The following is a 24,930-nucleotide window of genomic DNA, read 5'->3' on the forward strand; positions in this document are numbered from 1 at the left end:
TGTCCCTGGCCTTCAGTACTGTTCTCAGGCCTGAAATTCTGTTTTGGGTCTTTGTTTCCAAAGCAGACAGATTTTTTCCACCTGGTTTGTTGCCAGTAGTCCAGTCACCAGATGCAAAGCTCTTGGCTTAATACAGTTATATTGTATTATGCAGCACACTATAAACCCTTCAGCATCTGGATTTGCAGCTTTTTCTAAAAAAACTGAGTGTGAATAATCTTTTTCTTGAGGATTTTTTCATATACAGTATCATTATAAAAAGACTACAAGGAATTTGTTTTGGAAACAACATTTCTTTAACATTTGTCCTGGTACAGTGTGTCTATCACAAGGCCTACAAAGGTCAATTTAAGGAGGTCCACAACATACAGTATGCAACCTTTCATGCTAACTAATCAAACCAACCAAATGATCTAAATATTGGCTTAAACAACCCAGTTAAGCACTTTTCTACAGTTATAGATGTTGAATGTATAAGGTATATAAAGTAGATGCTGTAGGTAGGTACAAGGAGACCTAAAAGTCCTACTGGATTGTGGCTCTCCGGGACTGGAGATACTGTATATACAGTATCTCTACATTAGTCTGTTCTACTTAGACTTATAGGACAATATAACCTGTTGATGCAAATGTTATTAGTGCAGTTTGTGCAACAGTCCTATTTCATACTCCTCGTTGACATTGTTGACGTTGACAGTACATTTTTCATTCTGAAGAACAATGACATTTTGAAAAACATACAGATAACACCAAATGCATAATTCTGTGCTTAGAAAAAAAAGTCTAAAGACTCAAAAAAGGACAGCAAACTGAAAGAGATTATTTGGTCTTGTTTTTTTCACATTTAATCATAAGAACATTTGAAAGTTTGGTATCTGTGTTTCATTTTATCAGAAGTACGATTACTTTGGATGCTCTTGTTCTATTCTGAAAGTATTTTGAGCACCACAAAAAGGTCTGCTACCCAAGAACACTCAGTGATCAGTACCTTGCAGTATCGGATCTCTCTGTTGGGTTCCTGCTGTTAAACATCTGTTTCCATTTCAGACACAGTGTTTACAGTTCAGTTTATTCCAGGAGCTGGTCGTAATTTCTGAGCCACTGATGAATAAAGGAGCACATTCATCTGAAGGACACAAAGCCAACTGTGTGTTTCCATGGCACCTGAATTAACCCTCTCTCAGCACATTGCAATATGGGTTAAGGTTTTGTTTTTCAATTTACAGAGTTTTTTTCTAATCTGCTAGCTATTGTCTGGTGTTTATATCACAGTCCCTCTGTTATGATATTTTTAATTCAGAAAAATTTACTTTGTCAGATTTATGTCAATCCCATTGCCTCTAATGCTTGCTGTGTTCTTTGAAGAACCTTAGTTGAAGTGTAGAGAAAACGATCATCTTACTCCTGATGAAGTAACTCTCCGGTTCAAATGGAGCTTATCTTCTGATGGCAGTAATTTTTCATGTGTAGTGGCTGATAAGTGAAGAAATGAATCTGGGCTATTTTGTCAGTTATCTGCTGTGACAGGACACTTGCTTGCTCTGTACATTCATTTTCTGCTGGCTGCAATTAATCTTCCTGTAGATGCTGTTTATCTGAAATAGAGCTACTTAATTAAATGCACATCTCAGTATCATATGAAATATTTATGTCATGCTGTTTTATCATTTAAGGTAACAATAATTTGCATTTTAATTTTGTGTGTCCTGAGCTTCTGTAGGGATGTTTTTAAAGGATCCAGATTTGTTTTCCCTTAATAGCTTCTGATAATCTATCTTTAGAAAATTATATATAGTTATTTTCATTTTTTATTATTTCCAGATATTTCACCTTTATTTTTCATTAGACTATACTCTTCTTTAAAAGGCATGAGCTGTGTGTATATGTGTATGATTCTATATTCTATACAGTATGTGTATGATTCTCTTCTGTCCTCCTCTATAACATAAGGTATTATTTACCTTTTGCCATTAAATATTTTGCTGAAAATAATTTATTTTTCAATTTAAGTTATTATCGGAATCATTCACTGTTGGTCAAGGACCCTAATTTCCCAGAGACTCAGTTAAGGAAACCTGCTGTTTCCAGTATTTAAAATATCATATCCACCTTCTAAATTTGGACTTCAAGTTCTAAACAAACTGTCTGACCAATTTCCTGCTTTGCAAGGTGCTCACAGTAAGTGCTGAGATTGCAATATGACAAAAATCCTTGAACTGGAATATGTGTTAGCATTTAAACAAGCTCAAATTCTGCTATGAACTTCTGTTCTCCTGTGGAAAATGCTACTGTATTTATTCTTTTCTTACTTTTGTTTGTTAATTCACAATTTAAAGACATCCTTAGATCTTATATAAATTACAACACCAAGTGGTGTTTTTTTTAACCTTTCAATGCAAATGTGTTTATGGAAACAAATGCTTCCATCATATTGGGGGAAAACAGCCTGGAACAGACAAATATATGTGCAATGATTTTTGAACAATATAGGGCAACAGGGTGATGCTGTAGTTAGCATTGCTGGGGCCCTGAATTGGATGAAGTGGTTAGAAAATGGATGGATGGAGTACAATATAAGTGTTGAAATTGTGAATAATCCTAATCAGGAATGTTACATGTTTCTGTTAATCACCGCTGGTGTATGAAAGCAATATGAATTCAGCATTGTTTAGTGTACATAGTACATGGCATTGCTCTCTTTCAGTACAGATAGAGTTAATTACCTGCACGAGCCGGAGCTGTGTGCACGTGTGTTATCAATCAGTGACTAACCATTATTTACAAGAGAGACACCCGAGGCTGACTGCGATCTTGAAAGTATCATAATAACTTCAAACAGATTGTTTAAACCAGCACACTTTCTCACAGTTCGCAATATCAACCCTGCATTTTGAAGTGAAGGCCCTGAGAATCAAACGGACATATTCAGCTGTGTAATCCAGACAGCTCCAGTTAAACCCCACATCCCATGATCAAACGTGAAGCTCTCATGATCAAACAGGATCATACAGCTTTAATGGTGCTACTTTATACATGGCTTAAGGCTGTTGTCATTTTTAAACCAAAAAGCAGAATTTAACCCTTATTTTGAAGAAAGTATTTTGAAGCCAGTATTTTACTTAATATTTGGAATGACAGACATAAACTTATGTACAGCAGCAGACCTCATAGCAATAAGATCTCACACTCGCCATCCAGTGTTTGTTATAAACTAAATATTTTTGGGGTATTTTGAAGTAGTAGTCTATCATCAAACTTCCACTGTTTTTTTTTCTGTTTGTGGGGTTAGCCTTTCATATTTAGCAAAACACATCTATTTCCTACAGCCTGCAATCATTGTCATTTTGAAAGAGCCCTTGTGTATACACTTTTACAGAGTGGCATGAGTCTTTGTGTAAACAAGTGTTTTCTAGTATGAGTGTATGATTGCCTTTTAGCAAATCAATCATTTAAATGTGTGGGTATCAATGATTATAATGTAAAATCATAATTAAAAACATGAACTGTACTTCCCCAAGTGTTTGATTTTTCCTGTGATTTTAGATTTTTGCTCTTTTTTGCATTGGATTTAGAAGCAGATATTGTGAAAATCAATAAAGAAGTGTAAGAAAGAGACATTGTTCACATTGAATCCTGTGGTTCTCTTAAATTTTTGGTATGCATTTTGTATTTGTATTTAAAAAAAACAAGCAAAATTAACAGCATAATTAGCTCTTATACACAAAAAATAGTAATATTATGTATTGCAATATTGAAGCAGATATGCCCTCCTCCACTTTACAAAAAGAAAAGTCGGGTTTGATGTAAAATCCTTGATCAGGTCAGCTCTGAGGAGTTCAGGTCTGGTTCAGTATTTGAACTTGGACATTCCATAATGAAAGTGGACAAACATCTGGTCAGAAGGGTGTTGAGCAAATGGTTAATAATTGTCTAAATTGTTGGTCAAGGTGAAATTCTGACGGTTTTGTGGTTTCACTTGAGCTTTCTTAGAAAGAAAATGAAAACCAGATCTTTGTCTTTTAGCTTTTCATGACTAACCTGTCTAGTAAACTAGACAAGTAGTTTGAGCACATTTTCTTTTCAGGCAACAGAAAATAGTTTGTACAATGATTTTGTTTATTTTATTTTGTTTGTTTCTCATGTATGTGTTTTATATTTTGCTTTTGCATTTCGACATCCTCTCTTTTGAACAATAGATTGTTCAGTGTTTTAAAAGGGTTTATAGCCGTCTTATTTTTAATGTTGCTCTTATTTTTATGCCATTTCTGTTTTTATATTGCACCTTATTCAGGTCTTCCCAGCACATTTCTTCCTACTACCACACTTTTATGAACAATAGTATTTTAATTAACCTTTAATACGTTTATTTTTCACATTAATTTGCTGCCTTCAGTACTTATCAAAATAATTTAAAACAATGCTGTCTCTGATTTCTTCACTACTTGTGGTCAGCAAAAACTAACATTTACTGTATACAGTGTATACAGTATATATATAGTACATCTTTCAAAAGTCCTTTCACCTCTTGTGCTAATCTACAGTCAGAAGGCTGGTAAAAGAGAGAGAATCTGTTATGTTCACAACTAGTTGTAGATGTGCTAACTCCTGCCTGCTCGTTTTCATGGAATTAGGGAGATTAACACAAAATCTTGTTTAAGTACTCAACCTTTGTGGTAATAGGATTATGGACGTAGCTAAGGGAACAGATCGAGAGTTTCCTGTGAATAATGAGGCGAAGGATGTTCCACACTGAAGGCCAACAATGAGAATCTCCTAAATTGTACTGTTCCATTATTTAATAAGATAAGAAATAAAAGAATGTGAGCATGCAGAATGTGCAGATTGAGTACATGTACTGTACAAGAGTGGTGTATGAAATAGATATTATCACAGTAACACAAGGCATACATGGGGTTAATCCAAGGACAAAATGCAGGCAACTTAATTCATTACTGTAACTACAACAAGCTGCGGAACTGAGGGTGACCACAACTCATCCATTCAGCAATGCAGCTTATACTGTAGTTGCGTTGACAACTGAATGTGAGCTTCTGCTATGCTGTATTGGGGGACAGGTTATTGATGCACAATATTTACAATATTTTGTGTTTTTTTTTTTTACAAAATCCAATAAAGCAAAATCCTTTGCTCTTAATCTGCCCCCCCCCCCCCCAGACAGAAATACACTTGATTCTACCACATACAAATTCCCTGCTCCTCCTTCTTTCAGAACCTTCTTTCAGAATGATTTTTTTTAAATTTCATTAAGTTGTCTTCTTTAGATCACTGCTATTATTACTTATTAGCATCTAAAACTGGAATGTTCTCATCACTGACTTGTGTACAACAGTGTTTTGATGACCCCCTGTTTTTAATCTGCCTCTGAAGAGGTTTGTTTGGCTGCTTCCCAACCTGAAGGTTAATATGCTTCACTGTCTTAATGAGGCCACATGGGTCCCATCCCTGCAGAGGTAATTGCTACCATGTAGTATGGTGGGACAGTGTCAAATCTTAGTCTCTTGGTGGGGAGGAGGTTTCTCTCTTTTGCAGATCTAGACATTTATCAGAGATCAAGGGTATGCTAGCAAGACAAAAGCACAGTTAGATAAGTCTTATAGGTTTGTTTAAAAGCAACATTTAAGTTGATAAAGAAATGCAGAGAACACTCCAATGTATTCCATGTAATATATACGCTACATAACTCAAACTTCAAGGAAAGTTAGATTTTGTTTGGCAAATATTGTTCAGCAGGTGAATTTTGTTGTGGTTCACCGGTGCCCTATGATGCCACATGTGTTCCTAAACCTGTGGTGGGTTATGTGATTCTGTCTGCTGGCCTCGAAGAGCAAAAGACTGTTCTTGCAAGGTGACAAGTGTTAAAGGCGAAAAACAGACCTCTTCCTTTCAGACCTTATGGAAATACTGTTCCTTTGAAAAAAGCTTTTATATCAAAGTCAGCTCTTCTATAATCCTCAGATATGGCCTTCATGGGCAATGAGTCTGCCTCACCTGCATTCAGCCTGAAGCCCTGCTTCACATTTTTACAGAAGACAGAGAGGTAGACAGTATTGGAAAAAAATAATCGTGTATTGTGCACATCTGAATTGTGAAAATGTTAGAAATCTCAAGTCTAAATTATTTCCTATTTGCTAAAGTCATTAAAAAATGATAATCTGCATTTTAAGGCTTTTCTCGGTAGATTAAAAACATCTTTTGTAATACTTCTCCTGGAAGAGGCACTGATAAAATGTTCTGCATTTGCAACAATTATTCAGACTCTCTTATTGGGGTTCAAAATAAATAATCCAGAAGGGTTAATATACTGTACATGAGAAGAAATGAGAACGATTCAATGAACCTGTTCTTTCAGACATCACGTCACTACTGTGGTTCTGCAACATTGCTGTCCTTAGTTTGACAAGTGTGGCCAACACCAGACATTCCAGTCCTATGTGCAAGGTGGGAGGCTTTTAATACTCCTATAAGCTAACCTATGATTTGAGAAGGCTGCACAGTTGTAACATTAACTGCTAACAAATGTTCCTTTGCTGAAGTAAAGCTTTTTTACAAGAAAGCCAAATACCATAAATTTGAAAAATGATTAGATTAATGCAAGTGTTTAACAATGATTATAGAAAATAGTCACATAACTCAAATGGGCTATTTTTAATGGTATTTCTCTATCACATCTGTTAGTTCTTTTAGTGGGCTTAGTTATTTAGTGTGTCACATCACACTAATAAACGTATTACTTTTATAAAAACCTTCTGTGTGCCTTCAGAATTGAAGAGAACATGTGGCCTGAAGGCATCCAGTATTTTTAAGGTGTTTATAAAAAAGGCCTCAACTGTAAGTAGGACTTTCTTCCAGGATAATAACACAAGAGAGGTGAGAAATGAAGAGGTCATGTTGCCCACCTTGCTCATTTGATTATAGTGTGTTACAGTGTGACATACTCAGAGGTGTGTCATAATGGGAACTTTAAAATAGGTGGCTCCAGGCCAACAAATACAAGACATATACAGGAGCTGTATGTTTCAAAACCACCCTAGTGCCTTCATTTATAGTGAGGAGAATATCAAAAACTGCAACCAAATACCAAAATATAATACCAAAACAAAAGCCTTGTCTCTTCTTTGAGCTTTTACCTGGACGTCTACTCGAGGTCACCTCTCTGTCATGGTTGAGCAGCTACTCTGCTTACTAGCCTCCAAATAAACAATTCACACAAATAGCCTCTCTCTCTGACTCTTCACAAGTTTCCAACAGTGCAAAAAAACTCAAGTTTGCTTTCCCAGAAACTCACAAATCCTTTAGTCCATGATTACCAGACAGTCCTTCCTCTAGCCAGTGGTACATACTGTATAGGAGTTTTGCCCTCTTCCCTCTGCCCCTCAGACTGCAGCCAATCACTCCAAAAGACAGAGACTTAGTGCTTTTTAAAGAGTAACCTGACCATGTTAGCTTCCTGCAACTGGTCAGGTGACTGTGGTGTGCTTTTACATTAGATGATTTGAGGTACTTGTACAGCATTTTCTTGGAAGAAGCCAGGATGTCAGCTTCAATATTTTGGGTGGGGTGCTTGTTTCCTACTCCCAAGATACAGTGGAAGAACAGATAACTTTGCAACCCATTTATGTATAACAAAATAAAGGTCACTTTCATATGCACAATAATGTCTTTTGCACAACAGTTTTCATCAGAATGTTTTGGGAAGGTGTTTTATGTCAAAGGCAATCTGTTGTGCAAGATGAACAAAATTCCAAAGTATGACAAATACTGTTTTTTTCTTATGCACGTCATAGCATTTCTTTATGCAAGAAGACACTGTATCTCTAATTCAGGTATTGCTTGGGTACAGTGGTGACTGTGGGTCCATTTAAGTGAAAAGCCTTTAAAAACTACAAAATAAGACATATAAACTGCCAGTAATGCAAATAGCTTAAAACACTTTCTACAGATATATCTTGATTTGAAAGACTGCAGTGTGATGCCTGATTCTTTTGCCTTGTCAATCTGCCAGTAACAGTTCAAACTACTATTGACTGAAACTGTTCTCTGTTTACAGAATGGACCAAAGGCCACTGACTCGGTTTCATTGTTTTTAGTCTGTATCTTTGCCATTATCACCGTAATGCTGGACAAAGGTGTAGGTATAAATACCTGAACAGGTTAAACTGTTTATCTGTATTGAAATGATTGTGGTATTCATTTCTAAGGGATATTACAGTAAATGTGGTTTGATTTTGTAGCATAGAATTCAAGAGGAATTACGTGCTAAAACTCTAAAAACATTGTGCTTTGATTCACTAAATGTCACTCTTTGTTACCTAAAACAATTGCTTTTTTCACTGTTAGTCACCTTTTTTCTGATTGAAATGTTGTCTGTTTAATATATAATGTATATATTTAATTTTGACTAAGAACTGACAAGAAATAGGTAGTTACTTTAAAGTGATTGGCTTCAGTTCAAATTACTCCTCACGGAGAAGTACTGTGAAAGTACTATTAGAAATGTGTCACAACTAAACTGTAACCTTGTTGGGCACTGTGGTAACAAAATAGGTTTCTTCTTGTTTTTGTGAAGATATTTTTATAGATTCCAGCTTCAAGAACCTAAAGGATTGCTGAAAGCATTTGTGTGTTTGCTCATTATCTGGGTCACTTTTGTAGAAAAATGTAATGTATCTGTGTTTATTTTTACATGTGTATGTGTAAATCTGGGAAAACTGAGTTTAATGAAGTCTGATGTTCCTATGTTTTACATATTCTTGTATAAACGCAAGAGAAAAAAACTAGAACACTAAATCACCACTTAAAAAAATCAGTAAATATCTCATATGCATAACTTAAAACATGACTAAAAGCTCTTCTAAGCAGGTCAAGTCTTGCCATTTTCTGTGAGGCCACAAAGAAAAATGCTGTGCTGGTTTCATTGCCAGACATTAATAAAGCCAGCAAAATCACACCAATGGTTAAAGCAGCATGAGCACTTAAGAAATGAAATAAAGCTGACAGATACTGGGATCACATGCAAGGCAGCTGTGATTTTTTTTATTAGAAGGAATCAACTCAATCTTTATCTGCACTTTCTTACCAGTGGCTGAACAGATTTGTTATTGCTGTTGCTATTAACATGTCGGTGGTTTTTTGGGGTGGATGTTTTTCTTTATGAACTGTTCATATTGCTCATTGTCAGGTTTCACCTCCTGGGAAATAAATACAGTCCAGGCTGTTACTGTGCTGCAGTTCATAAATACATATGAAAGCAGTTTTGGAGCTAGATGGTGCATGGCAATGAGAGATGTTTTTGTAATTGCAGGGCTGGTCCTCAGTCTTTTCACGAAAGCACCTAGGCTAATGGAAGTTCCACAGAACACCAAACCAGCAATGGAAATTTGACAGCCATCATTGTTGTTGTATTCATTTTCAGGCCAGCTAGTACATTGGAGCCACATGTGGAATTTTTCAAAGGTTAAGTGGAGGTTTAAGGTTTAGATGTGGATCCCTGATGTTCTTGCACAGTTGCAGCGAGCCCAGCTGTGTGCTTTACAAGAGTGTTTGTGTAAGCTGAGGCCTGGCTAAAGTCAACAACAGGTGTCAGAAATGCTTGGGTGCTGTTGTCAGCAGGGATACTTTCTCTTCAAACAAGAAATGACCCTTCTGTGAAGGAACATATTATCTCCTCCAGCAGCCCTTTCCTTCCTCTAAAGGTGGAGCAGAGCAAAACAGAAGAGCTGGCAGACTGTTTTTGCAAGGTCCAGATGGTTTTGTGTTGTGCCAGAACTCTTTCTTTCAATACTCGCTGTTGAACGTAGGTCACAATTCAAACTTGACTGAGCACAAAAGAGATGTAGGCAGATTAGACTGAGAATGAGTGTCTATGACTGCTGCAACTACTCTACACTAGCACTGCTATGTACTAGAATTTATTTAGAAAGGCAGCACAGAAGGTGTGTTTTGCTTTTTCGTAGAGGTTTGCAACAACAAGGCAAATGCCTGAATAATAAAAGCCACATTAAAACTTATCCTTCTCAGGATGCGGCAATGATAGTTCACAGATGAGGCTGGATGTGATGGTTTAAACCAGAAACAGGTGTTACTGTATGCAGGAGCATGCAAAATAATTAACAGTACAAGAGAAGTACGATTGCTATTACTCATGTGGACATCTGTGCCTCAGACAGTTATTTGTAATTAATTGTTAAGCTTTACTTAATTATCATTGTGCATTCATTCACACTGGCAAATAAATTACAATGGCCATTGAACAGAATTTTCATTGCCTATCAGTCCATTAGGTGGGAATTACTGGTATGAAAAATAACTTGTTACCTCTTGGGAGCAGCCTTCTCTCTTTCGTTGTTACTGCTTCTTAATGTTTTTGCTCTGCAGCACACCTTTGTGGTGTCAAGGAAAAATTGGACTTTCCCCAGACTGAACTGTTGTAAAATAAAATGATAACTTATTCAATTACATAAAAGTTATTTTGTAACCAAATACTATACCTGTAGGGTCTACATTTCCAGAATATTTAGTACATTGTATGCATGTAAAGGTACACCATTGTGAAATGCAATATTAAAGACATGACATTGATTTTTTTGAGCAGAACATATTTTACTTTAGTTGGAAATTAAGGGTCACACATGCTCTTTAATTGTGCACAAAAGAAGTCACAATATTTTAAATAACTTTGATTTTCAAGTGCAAGCTGCAATTTAGCTTCTAAACATGTGAATAAATGTACATAAAGGACATTTGAAGTCACAAAAAACTATGTAAAATGCTTGTTGTAAAGTGGTTTTCCCATTGCAATAGTTTCTGTTTTGTTTGATGATCAAGACAGTGCACGCAAGGGTACAGTATGTTGAAAATGGACATAGATTAGTTTAAGCCTTTGTTCTTAATGAGGAAATGAGGAGTATGTTTTTTTTTCTATTTCACACAAAGGCTCATATTCAGGATTACAATAGAAGGGTTTGAATCTTTAATGCCCAGGTTTGCTCATGGCAGCAAGCGAGAACAAAAGCAGCTTTGCCCTCAATGAATTAGAGATGAATGTTTGAAAAGTGGGGCTGAAGGTGTGTTTCTTTTACACTGTCAGTTTTCATAATGGTGTATTGAGCTTGGAAAAGTATACATGTGGAGATCGACATTAATTGTACATCCTATATTTCCTTAAGGATAGCAGGCCACTTCCGTGTATTGTATTATTTGTATAATAAGCAGTGTTTTGTCTTTCCTGGGGACAGTCTGAAAAGAGAAGGGGTCCGTTCTCAGAAATGAGTACTGGGTGCAATGTCTTCCAGTGGCTTTGCTGGCCACACAGTGGTGCATCTTTGATCAAACAAGTATCTGACTGAGTAGCAGGTATCCTGTTCCACTCTGGCATGGGAAGGGCCTCTGGTTGGTAAATATTCCTCAGCAACAGATTGCACTATGATCGATGTGAAAATCCATTAGTTGGTGGCTTGTTATAAGATATGGTTGGCCAGGGGGTCAGTAAGATGTTTGAGTAGTGCTTAATCAGAGCCGTTCAGTACATGTGGGCGGAGTGGTGGCTGTGTGGCTAAGGATCTGCGCCTGTGACTGGAAGGTTGCCAGTTTAAATCCCATGGCCGGTAGAGGAATCCTACTCCGTTGGGCCCCTGAGCAAGGCCCTTAACCCTAACTGCTCCAGGGGCGCTGTACAATGGCAGACCCTGCGCTCTGACCCCAAGCTTCTCTCCCTGTCTGTGTGTCTGTGTCTCCATGGAGAAAAGCTGGGGTATGCGAAAAGATGAATTCCTAATGCAAGAAATTGTATAGGGCTAATAAAGAAGCATTATTATAAATCCTAAAACACTGTGCTGTGCAATGTATACCAACTTAATCACTGGAATTCTTCTCAGGAGGAAGATTTCACCATTAGCTTCCATACAGAAAACAACCTTGAATTCTAAATCTTGTACCCTGAGTGTTTCTGTCAATAGTGTTTTTGCTTTCTCCAGCCGATGACATATTCCCGTAGTTGCAGTTTGCCCTTATATTCCTTTATTTCTTTCCCTGTAATTGCTTTTAGCTCCACAGACAACACCTACATGTGAATTATCCTCACACAGCCAGGGCACTTTAGTAACAGGGGCTATTACTAAGCAGTTTAGACAACCTGAGGAAAAAAGCCCAGAAGCACAGTATTTTATCATTAGAAATGTATTAGGGGGTCATCAGAGACACACAGTTCTAGCACACATTGGCTTCTTTGAAAAAATGTATTTCTAACAAGACTGAATAAAAATCGATATCATACAATGCAAGTATTTTGTAAATTATAAGGATAAAACACAATCATTTGTGATTTTTAATATTTTGCTCCCAAGTTGAGCCCTTTGTTTTCAGGATTTGACTTTAAGTAGATATGGCTCCAATCAGGAGTAAGTAGGTTTCTAATAATAATGGATGTATCTGTATTTTATTAATCATCTCAGTGAGTATTATGAGTACTACAACTTTGTATTTTGCAGGTGAACAGTATCTTCTAATTATGATTATGCAATAGTAGCATGGAGGCAAAAGTATATTAATATCTAAAAACATCTTTTATAGATGTTCATGAACTCTACAGAGACAACAGCAAAAAGTCACTGATGTACTGTACGGTATGTTACGGGTGATTCCGTATTTCCTGCTTAAACATTTTGCAGCATTCCTTTGAGGGATGTTAAGTAATGTCTTTGATGAACAAATGGGTTCTTGCTTTCCCCAACTTCAGAATTATATCACTACAATGCACAAAGCCAGAGGCTACTGCCAAGATGTAGAACCATTGAGCGGCAAATGCATCAATGCAGTTAATGGAGAAGCTTTTAATAGGAGAACACAGGAGCCTGCATAGCTTCATCTATGCCTGGAGTCGGAAAACCAGTTCTGCTCAAGCAGATACGCTACCTGGTCAAGTTCCATTACGCATACTTAAACTTAAAAAAAACTACCTCTATAATGTGCACCAGCAATTAATAGCCTCAGTTAGTAGAGTAGCTGAAGGCACACTATACGTATGAACAGGGTCCATGTATATACAATAAGAATAAAAGGAAACAACAGCTCATTTATTAAGAAAGACCCTTGGGCTTGTCTGTCAAAGAGCATGGCACTAGCAGAGCACCAGATTTTCTATTCTTGACATTAAGCAAGTTCCTACAGTTGGTGATGATGAGGGAAAAGCAAGAAACATTTTTTTGAGGTATTTATTGTGCGACACAAAGCAGCAACAAGTAGGAACAGAGAGTTTCAAACTATTTTTTCTCAGTTTAAACACATAACATCTTACACCAAATGATAAATCAAGGCTGGCTTAATTGCCTCCATGATCCAGACTTGTTTTTCTAATCTCAGTAAATATTTTTAATTTGTGTTTTGAATTCCTGTGGAATTTCAATTATATACTCCTACAGTTTTCCAACAGGTAGGCTTACAGAACCCAGAGTTAAATGTACCTTACCTTACAATTAAAATAAATTAAAGCTCACATTCTAGGACTAGAAGATTGTGAAACTGAAGTTGATGGTGTTGATGGTAGTCAAGAAGATCATTGAATGACTGGAGGCTGCATACTGTACAGTATATGAAAAGCTGGGTTCCTATCCACAGCAGATACTCAGCACTACCCCTTAAAAACAAACCTGGGTATTTATGTGAAAATATGTGCATATGTATGCTTTTGATTGAGAAACTTTAAAATCCAACTTCTGGAAAGGCAAAATGTGACAAGATCACGAGAGGAGAAATTGTGAAGGCTGAGATCTGGGTAAACAAGTCAAATTCTATGTGTTTGTACATTGGCATTTGAATGATATTAATGGGCATATTTGCCCTGCTGTTGTACCTTTCAACAAGCTATCTTTACTCAGTTATGTATTTCTACAGTATCTTCTGGAGCAGTTAGCATTGGAATATCAATACGTAATCAGGTTCAACACTAGAGAATAACACAGAGCAGTTAAATTCCGAGGATAATAAAAAAGAAAATGGAAGTGCAAACACTCCTCCATAGTTTGTTAAGGAATTATTTAAAAATTCTAGAGAACAAAACAGCTTAATGGTGCCTCTTGACAAATCACAGTTCTCCCCTGTAGTACTGCTGTATTGCTTGATGCTGTAGTATATTTTCCTACGAGAGATGATGAGAGGTGATGTAATAATTCACTTTGAGAGGAGAGTGTTTCCCCCAGAGGGACTAGTGTGGTGATGATGTCACCAGGGTTCGGAGCTCAGCTGGGTGACTCAGAAACACTGCCAGAGAAAGGCTTTTCTAGGGGATCTTGGCACTGGGCTCACTCATAGAGCTTGATCTGTCCTGATGGGAAAAGGCCTACAGGCAGTGAATTGGATTGTATACACAAGGCCCCTTGTTGCCTCATCTTCTGTAGAGTCAAGACAATGTCCAGTCTTCTGTGTCATGTTTCGTAACTAGAAGTTATTTCTCTGTGGTTATCTTAACATGAATGATACATTTAAATTAAGAAGACAGGCAAAACACATAAGATGTGCCTTAAGTGTGGAATCTGTATTCATATTTACATACAAGTAGACAAGATAAAATGATAGGTATGTCTAATTCATTGTTTTAAAGTACTTTAGATTAAAATGTACAACATTTACTGAGATTATTGCTAATCAATCTTTTCAATGAAAGTGAGACTTATCATTCTTTGCTATAGCTATATTAGCTATAGTTACTGTATAGTTATGCTACTGCAAGTCAAGAGCTCTTTTTGTTTATTTATGGCAAAAATTAAATACAATAATATAACTGCTTGCATCAGCAAACCACGGGCACTGAGCTGAAAGGTATCGTGGATTAGTCCCTCTTGCAGTGAGCACACAGAAAGGCCACTTTAATGTCGCTGGTGCAGATCCTGTGCCTCAGGGCCTTTCTTCTACTTCTTGTTAACCTTTCCAATTTTAGGTCTCTTTTATTTGCTCGTCCCAAAGAATGTAAAGGTCTAACGTTTCGATACAGGCTGTAGAACAACATGCTCCATCGAACAGCAGAGCCATGGTGTTACACACCCTGAAGCTTCAGAGGCCTGCTTTACCTTACAAAGAGAATTCCAGGAACTCTTACCTAACTACTGGAGTGAAGAAAACGAGATTGGAGAGCAAGAGCCCACAGTTCAGGACTGCATGAGACATTGACTTCCCTTTCCTCCCCCATCTATAAACAGGTGTCCAATGCTACTGTTGTTGGGTTTAAAACCAATTTTATGAAAGCCCTTCTTGTGGTGTGACAAAAAAAGCAAACATATACTCTACTGTTTGTTTGTATTTTGGAACTATTAATATCGTAGCGTGCAGTTTCCAAAATAAAAAAATAGCATGTTTTTTCATAAGGAAAGCTAATCTTGCTTTGTGTTATTTGAAAATATGCAGAAAAGCTGATGAATTTAGCAGAAAATCACAGTTTTGCAGCATACCAAGGCTGTATCAAATGAGTGTACTCAGTAAAGAAAAAGAGTATTAAACAGTGTCTACGATGGATATAACTCCTTCTTAAAATATCTCTCTCTCTGTAATTCTAGACTTAACCTATCTGAAACCAGACTCATTCCGTCAGGGAAATGCAACAGTTTTTTGTAAACAACTGAGCCAAATCATAACAAAAACAAAGCAAAGAGAACAAAACCACTCAAGCTGTCTTGTTTTTCCAAGGGCGTTTTATTTTCTTTTCTGTTTTATTCAAGGAACACATTTTCCCACCAGGATGAGCTGTAATCTATCCCATGTGTCTGTGGTTCCATTGGTCTCCTTCAGACACAGCCCAGCCTACAGCATGATACTGGCTCATATGGTAGTTTTTCCAATTAACATTAGTTTTCTTCAAACTGATCATTTCTTTTCCTTATCGTACCATATTACTCTAAAAGGTGCCTTGTTTTAACTACCATGTTTTGGTCATTTAAGTAAGTTTTGGATGCCATTCACTCTTTTTGAAAGTATTTTATCTAGTTTTAACTGAAAGTTGTAAATGTTAGCAAATAGGGTTTCTTCCAAGGTTTTTAGGTAGTATTTAATCCCAGACTTGGCAGAATAGTACAAATCTGTACAAATAGTTTCTCAAATGTTGAACTAAGTTCAATAAGAGAAGCATTGTGTGCAGGTGAAGAAACAATGTATTTTACCCCTGTTAACTGTATCAGAAAAATACACTTCTTTTCATTCTATATAGCTGAGCTCATGTTCTTTTAAATGTGATCTGAAGACTACATTTTCAGCATCTAAAGTACTGTAGGCCGGCTTGATGATGTTTCAAATAATGTAATTTACATAATACTGTCCCCAAAGAAAAGAAGTAAGATACTACATGTTTCTCCAATACATCACAGATGATCCATAAGATTAGTTGATGATTTACAGTATTAGTCAGCTGCTATATCACCTTGCAAAACACAACTGGTAACCCACTGAAGCTAAGCAGGTGTGAGTCTGGCCAGTTGCTTGTTGATAGACCTCCAGGGAAAGCTTAGTTTGCTGGAAGAGGTGTTAGTGGGACCAGTAGCGATCACCACTGAGGACTGCTCACCCTGTGGTCTCTGCGGGTCCTAATGCTCCATTATTGTGATGGGGATACTATACTGTAAAAAATACGCCGTCCTTCGGATGAGTCATAAAACTGCAGTCCTGACTCTCTGGTTATTAAAAATCCCAGGGTGTTTCAAGTAGAGGTGATACCTCAGTGTCTGGCCAAATTTCCACCTGGCCTTTCCAAATCATGGCCTCCTAACAATCCCCATCTATGAATTGGCTTCAATGCTGTGTTCTCATTCCTAATATTAGCTGATGTGTGTTGAGAGAACTGGCACAATCTCCAGGTGAGGCTACACATTGGTGATTGTGGAGGGAAGTCCCCATTACCTGTAAAGCACTTTGAGTGGAGTGTCTAGAATAGCACTTTGTACAGTAAGTGTAAGGAAGGCTCTGTGTTTTTTAAATTTCAGGAACAACAGACAGTAGTGCCTGCCAGCCTCACAAGACGCAACACTGAGGGAATGAATGTTCAGAGACTGATAAGAATTAGACAAAGCACTGGTACAGTAAGTGAGGAAAAAGACACTCCCAGCTGCAGCTACACGCATGTGCAAACAGGATTTAGTCTTGAGCAAAAAGACGAAACTATCATTAAAATATTAGTATGAAGAACAGCAGCAAATTTTCTCCTAATTCCTGAACAAGAACCTGTATGTCCACTGCATGAAAGGCTTACTGTAACCTTGCATCAAGAATGGAGCTTAACTCTTCAGATAATCTGTTTTTTCAACCATTTCACATTGTATGGGGTTTTCAATTGTACATTAGGCTTCTCAGATAAAAATGAGGTTACATACAATAGGAGACCTCTTTGTCCGTCAGTCTCATTGTGGTTTAAAGTAGTCAATGCATCCACATATCTCATCCAGCCGTGTCTGGAAAGATCCCAGGACATCATCTTCTACAACATGGATAAGTAGTTTTGTCCAGATATATTACACCCTTTGTATAAAGGTGTTTCTTAGTGTGACTCTTAAGTACTGTACATGTCCATTAAATTTTCTTTTTTTCCCTGGGACCTAGTATCATCGTTGATCCAGTAATAGTCTATTTGATTTACTTTGTGGACTTTGTGGATTTTGAGCACTTATATCTTGTCCCCTTCTAATATGCTGTTTTGGTTATTAAACAGTTTTGACATAAGACGTCATTTTGACCATGAAGTAATGTAGATGGTTTTCTTTGAACTCTCTTCAGGGCAGCAACATCTTGTTTGTAATGTACAGACAAGAACTGTGTGCAACATTCTATCTAAGGTAGTGCTTTGTAGACTTGTTGCATAACTTTCTTTGATTTAAATCGTTACTCATTCTATCCTAGTACATGATTTGTTTTGTTCCCAGACATGGTAATACCACTGTAAAAGCACGCTTCATTGGAGATAAAGGTATAGAATTATATGTCAATTCACCAGCTGACCTTGCATTATGTGCATTATGTCTGGCTGGTCACTGTCTGAAGTTCCTGTACTGGACTGTGATTTAAAAACATTGCTTAGTTATACAACATCTGGTCTTGTTTCCTTACTTAAACTGTTAAGTACTTAAGCGTCATATTATATTTAGCATTTGAGTTCGCTGATGGAAAAGCATAAAAAGCGTAGGTCTATAAATGGAAAGCTCAAGGTGAGCTACAGCCTATCAGGGAAAGAACAGAAAGCGTCATTTTAAATGCTGGCCTATCATCAGCCACACGGTGAGTTTGTGAAATTCCTGAGTAAGCTAGACAAGTAGGAAGGTGGACTAGTCATTCTATTCAAATTGTAACTAGGTCGGCATTTGAAAGAACACACACCTGAAGTAATGCATACTGCATGTACCGACATGGTTATTTTTTCTAGTGTTTTTTTTTAAATACCAGAGTCAGAATATCTTTTTGTTCCAGCTTGAATAACAGGCTGTAAATTACTAAGAAAAAAAATATTTTATTATACTCACTGACATTTCTCTAAACCAATACATGTGTTCGGTTTTTTTTACAACATTCTGTCAGATTGCTGCTTTTTTTAACACACTGCGCCTGGCGTTTACTGTACCACCACCTCTTACCCTGTGGCATTATGGGCACATATTTCTCCGGGACAAGTCCGAACTTGGTGGAAATGTTACTCCTGACATAAATTCCGAGTAGGTTGCGGATTTGTTTGTGTTCTTCCTGCTACACCCTTCTCCCAGAGGACTACACTATCCTGTCCAACAGATTCTTCAGTATTGGCAGTGACTGAATTAAAACCAGAATCAAAGCAAATAGCATATGGTCTTATCTTTAAGTGCTTTCACATGTAAAAGACAATGACATTGTTTTACTTCTTTTTTTTAATTTGATTAATCTAAATCTAAATTCTAATACGGAATGACCTACCATATTCTACTGAAGAATGAATCAGAGGGCTGTCATATCATATTGGAAAATGGTAGTCACATACTGTACAGTACAACTCAATCACAGGAACATAAAAGATTATGAAATCATTCATATATGGCATTGTAACATGACTGCAGTTTATAGAGGTGTTTTAGCTTCTAGCCATGTTTTTATTCCCTGTGGATCTGGTGTATTCTATACAAAGTCTGTTTAAAGCAGCATTTTTGAACATGATGTTTACTGAGTGACTGGCCCTTACTCTTCCTCTCTTGTTTCTCCATGTCTAAAGTACTAGTACATTTTATGTGAAATTGATACTTATGAAAAATGCTAATAAAAAAAAAGAAAACAAGAAAAAGGTTTTATCCAAGGTCTACAAAGGAACACACTTCATCAAATAGATTTTCAGCTAATAGAAGACAAAAAAATTGTCGATTAATTGAAGTTTTGCTGCTTTCTCTATTTGAGTATCCTTCTCTCTCTTCAGTGGATAGCTCATTGCCTATATTTCTGATTTCAACAGAAAAAACAAAATACCTTTATTTTGTGGCACATAATGTACAGTATGTAACAGAGAGGAGGAAGGTGGAGAAATGAAATCAAACCCAAAGAGGTCTGATACTTTTCCAGTTGCACAAGTGCAATTCTGTCGCACATAGTCATCAGAACCTGCACATTGTTTCTTCTGTAAGTGTACTATCAAAGGGTCTTTGGAGGTTTTACAAAATAAAAATGCATTGCACTGTGAACTGGTCTGAATCTATACCTAACTCCCATTTTCTTTGTTTCTTGTCACAGCCTGTTATCAGTCACCTAGACATACTGTAGATTGCTGGCTAGTTACACTGGACCACTGTTAGGTATGTAAACTATCACAGATTGTCAGATCATTGCACTGTCAGATATCAATAGATTAATATCTTATTTATCTTAAGTGGGAGGTTCTGCTATGACATCTAAATGGCACATTTGAAACTGATCTCTTCTTGATAATGTTCTGCAGAATGTTACATTTTAATTAGTCCTGTCAGAAATTGTACCAGTATCTGCTTATTTTCAATGAACCACTGATGATTTATTTTTCATTTGAGACATTCTGATCAGAGCTGCTATTTCTAGCATGCTTGATTTGAAATTATCCTAGGGGATCCTCTAATCTAGAAAAAAAAAGTCTCAGCAAATGATTGATTGTAAATGATATACAGTACAGTATTGATACTGAATTCTTTCTGATCATGGTGCTTTCCGTGTTTTGAGACACAGAATATAGAATAGTGTTTTAATGAAAACAGATATCAAAATACCCAGTTCTTCTCTCACTGAATCACTTTCTGCCTAGGTAGTCTGTACACACTCTAAGTGAAACTCGGGTGAGGAATAATGTACCTTTACATTTTAAATAGGCTTGGTCACATGCACCAATCACTTCATGATCAAGATGTATTAAAAGAAGAAAACCCTGTCTTTCCCAGTGAGCATCCCAGCATCAGAGAAAGTGCCCTAATGGAACTTGAGAGTGGAAAAAGAGAAAAAAACAAGAACTGCTAATACCTCTTCTTCCTTGAGATACAGTACAACTAAGAGTCAATCCATTTAACCTAAAATGGAATTTGGGGCTCCGTTAAAATAAAATAAAAAAAATTCTATGAAATGGCAAAACTGTACTGATCTTGTGCTTTGAGTGGATATACTGTTAGAATGTTGGTGATGAATTTGACTTGCAAATTAACTATCCTGTAAATTCACAGTGTTGGTAGAAGCACTGTCCAGAGCAGAACCCTGGAAATGTCTTAATGGCATCTTAACTTTGTTGATAAACTGTGCAATAACAAGGGGGAAGACAAACTACAGGCTTTCTTTTGTTAACAGTGCTTGTCATTTTCAGCTGCACTCCGGCATATGGCAGGTTTCCTAGTGTTAAAAATGGTGGACACTGCAAACAAACATGCACATTCCACAAGGGTGTGTTTGTGTTGTTTTAGGGTTTGCAGCCTTTCTGCTGTCTTGAGGAAGCCAGACTTTCTCATTGAACCAGATTAGTCCGCACAATGAGTACTGATAGAAGGGTTTCCCAGGAAGCAATCTTTCAGCATTTTAATTGAGTATTCCACCGTTTATCATCTCTCAGTTTAAACAGGAAATCTGCAATCTGCTTAAATTGATGCATACAAAACAATTGCAGAGAAGCTTGTTTTTGATCATTCATTCTCACTGTTCTTCACTTGTGGAGTAGGACAACATTAGTTCTAAAAATAATCTATTGAAAAAACTGGGAAAGTAGAAATCTTTCCATCCAGGGAAATGTCGCTGCTGATCCGCAGCTACATTGAAGGTCTTCTTATACAACTTCTACTGCACCTCCTCCTCTCATCTTATTGTTAATACCGTTTCTATGTTTTTCTTTGAAAACTGTGCTAACTTTGAAACCCACGCTAAAGTATTACATAAAATTAAATAAAAATATGGAATAAATATCTGCTCTGTAAAAATCCTGATCTATCTCTAGTTTATTGTCAATATTTCAATTTTCAGTCCTATCATGTCCACTTCTGCCATCTGATAATCACACAGTTCTTGTGACTGTATGGAACATTCCAAAGGCCCAGTCCACTGAAGGATATTGATCATCTCATCTCTCCCTTGGGTAACCCCCAACCTCTGTCCCAAAATGGAGATTTCTGAATCTTCAGAGTAAGACACCACTGTTTTCCCACGCCTCCGGTACATGTGTGTTTCGCCGAGAAAATCATCTCGCCCCAGCATGTGATGGGGATTTACAGTAAAGGAATGATCACGGATGCAACAGTTTTAATGTGATGATAGCTGTGCCTAATTGTGCAGTGGAATATTTATTCTGAAGTACTTTTTTCTAGATTAAAATGAAGTTAAGACATAAACGATATAGAATTCACAGAAGCCGGATTAGTTTAGAGCTAGAGAAATATCATTAACGAATGCCATATTCTACTCATTAATGAAGATGGGATGACATGATATGCGAATCTTCTAAGGATGGTGTATCACTGGTATATTCTCTGTATCGCACTTGCTGACCTTTTTATTTCTGAGTCATCAGTGGGTGTACTAATGTCTTGATAGTATTAACTAAAATTGTAGATTTTTATTAGTTTTGTTTTATGACTAAAAATATTCTAAAAATTGAACAACACATTTTGCTATTACCACAATGTGAGGTGACTGTTGTAGCCCACATATACATTTTCCAAGATGAGCCTTCCACATAGAGCTTCAAAGTTAAACACTTTTTGCAAAATTTTTGTCTTAATAAAGTGGAAGAAGTTTAGAGGTGCAAAAGCCTTTAGCCATCCATATCAAACCTCCTGGAATTGTGACTGTATCATTGCCATTGGGGACCATTGAAAGGAGCTGCTGGAATGATATATACAGGAGTTTCCCAAACTTTGAATGATAGCAGTGAGAAGAGGCAAGATCAGATTTTCTGAAGAAAGATATTCTATTGATTATTGGAGCCCAGACACATTTTAGAAAAATCTATATTTCAAGTGAATAGTTCCTTGTTCTTGTTATTCGATTTCAGTAGCTGTAAAGATCTAAATATCTGAATATTTAAATAGTGGGCCTCTCTCTAACAGAACCTCAACAACTAATATATTGAAATATAAGTTAGTGTGTTTTTCCAATGAAAGAAATAGAAAGGTTTTTTTTTAGGAAAGTTATTTGAGGGTAGCTTTTTATTGAAGAGGTTGGACCCTTTCCAAAATACTTGCGCCTGACAGAGGGACCAGATCCTGCGGGATTCCTACTATTTATAAGCACACCGTGGGGATTGCAGAACGTTGTTTAGCATGCTGCCTGGGTTCAGGGAGGCTGGCTGGAGGTGGCAGCCGCCGCACTCTCACCAGGCTCTCCCTGATGAGCTGCAGCTGACACGGACAACTTTCAGCGCTTGCTAAACTGAACAACCTGATCCGAGGGCTCGGATATGGTCCACGGGGGAGCAGAGTGCTGGCTTAACAGCCACAGGTTTTGCTACGTAAAGGTCATCCAGGGTCTCTCAGCTCCGTGCTGCCTCTGCTCAATCATGTTCCCACTCTCTTTGTGTGTTTGTGTTGCTGTACATCCAGTAGGCACACAGACTAACTACATAGAGTAGTAAGTCCGACAGCTTCTGAGTACTGATATTTTAACTAATGCGACAACGCCAAAAATTTTACTGACCCATTTCCTAATGTATTTGATGGCTGCAGATACAATCTGCTGCTTGTTTTCCCAGTTAACTGAGGTCATTGATCCTGCCTTATCAAGTGCTCCTACCTCCCAGCCTCCAGCCTGCGGTATTGAACTGGACTTCATTACAGAGGATCTGTTTCTGTGACAGACAGAAACCTGTGACGTGGGTGGTATTTGGATTTAACCCTCATAAGCATGTTTCTCAAATACAGTTGCACTATAGTCTACAGTGTATACACTATAAAAATGTCCTTATATTTTAAAACAAAAAATAAAAACATTGAAGTCCCCACAAAGAAATATCTGTGAAGAGGGCAAAATTGCATGTTCCAGACACTAACAGCCCTTTGTGTAAATTCAGTAATTCAGTTAGATCCTAATAAATGCAATAGAGGGACAAAATATTTACAGAGCATTTCGTTCTACACTCACCTAGCTGAGGAAATGGCAGGCTAGCCATTTGGACAAACTGCCCAAACAACCTTACCTATTGTAAGGATTGATGTAGAGAGTTGCTGTAAGGGTGTAGATGGGGTGGCAGGATGGATGCGACAGAGATAGTCTGATAGAGGGACATCCTGGGTGAGAGACTTACTACATAGGCAAGACTATGGGATGATGATCAAAGCATACAGTAGATAGTATAGTTATACACATAGATGGAAAAGTGAGAGATTAGGATCTAACCTTCCTCTTGAACGTCTGTTATAAACTCCATGAAGAGCAAAATACGAAGAGTAGCAACTCTTTGCACTGAGAGTCTGGAACAGCCTATTTGAATATATTGTCAAAGCTGATACCTTTGCATCTTTTTAAAAAATGGTTGAATCAATGAGCCACTAAAACCAAAATCATCTGGATAAGTTGAGTGGTCTTGGCCAAGGATTCTGTGATATATTTCTTGGAGTCATTCTCAATTTAGCCTCTTTTTACAGTATATTTTCCATTCTTGCACTATCTCACTGGCTTCTTCAGTTCTTTTCCTGCTTTTCTGCTCTATTCAGCCTGGCAGAAGAATTCTGTGTCTGTGGGCCTTCTCTGCTATTTATGGTCCTTTTAGCCCCCGGCCTTCCGAGTCTCTGCAATGGCAGTGGCAGAGAAATTGTTCTTTGCTTCTGGATCTTGACATTGACTCCATTGTTGTAGCTTTTCTGGTGGCAGCACAAATCTTTCATTTACTTGACTTATTTTCTTTTTCTTAGTCATTTCTGATTAGGGAATGAAAAGGCAGTTTGTGGACCACAAAACATACCATTTACCAGAACCTGATGGTCTTGAGCCATTCTATTCAGTTTATTTCTGTTTCCCTGTAAATCAATTGCATCTCCTGATATAACTTCCCTTCTGTATTGTTCAGTAGAAGTGTGATTCAGGGCCTTGATTGTATTCATTTTAAGATCTATAATCATTGTACTTAGTGACTAGCTGATCCTATATTACAATTTAATGTGGAGCAGTGGAATGCTGGAATTGATATAATTCCAAGGTGTTACTGCCACAAGCCAATCAACTACAAAACCTTACTGTAAGTAACTTCCATGTTGCTTACATATTGCTTTTGACTTAACACTGGTTGTTGACAGTTTTTGCCTCTTTACTGAGAGATATTCTGTCAGCATTTCTACCAGCTTACCGTAGTGAGAAAAAGTGATGAGCTTTACCTTAGAACCAGTGTTCTCAAGATCTCCGAAAGCTGATTGCTGAAATTCAGTATTTTATACTAAAGTATGGTAAGAGACTGAAAATAAAGCTGCAATGCTTTCCTGTGGCCTCATTAAGATGGAG

The sequence above is a fragment of the Lepisosteus oculatus genome, chromosome 8 (assembly GCF_040954835.1).
Source record: "Lepisosteus oculatus isolate fLepOcu1 chromosome 8, fLepOcu1.hap2, whole genome shotgun sequence".
In the NCBI taxonomy this organism is placed as follows: Eukaryota; Metazoa; Chordata; class Actinopteri; order Semionotiformes; family Lepisosteidae; genus Lepisosteus; species Lepisosteus oculatus.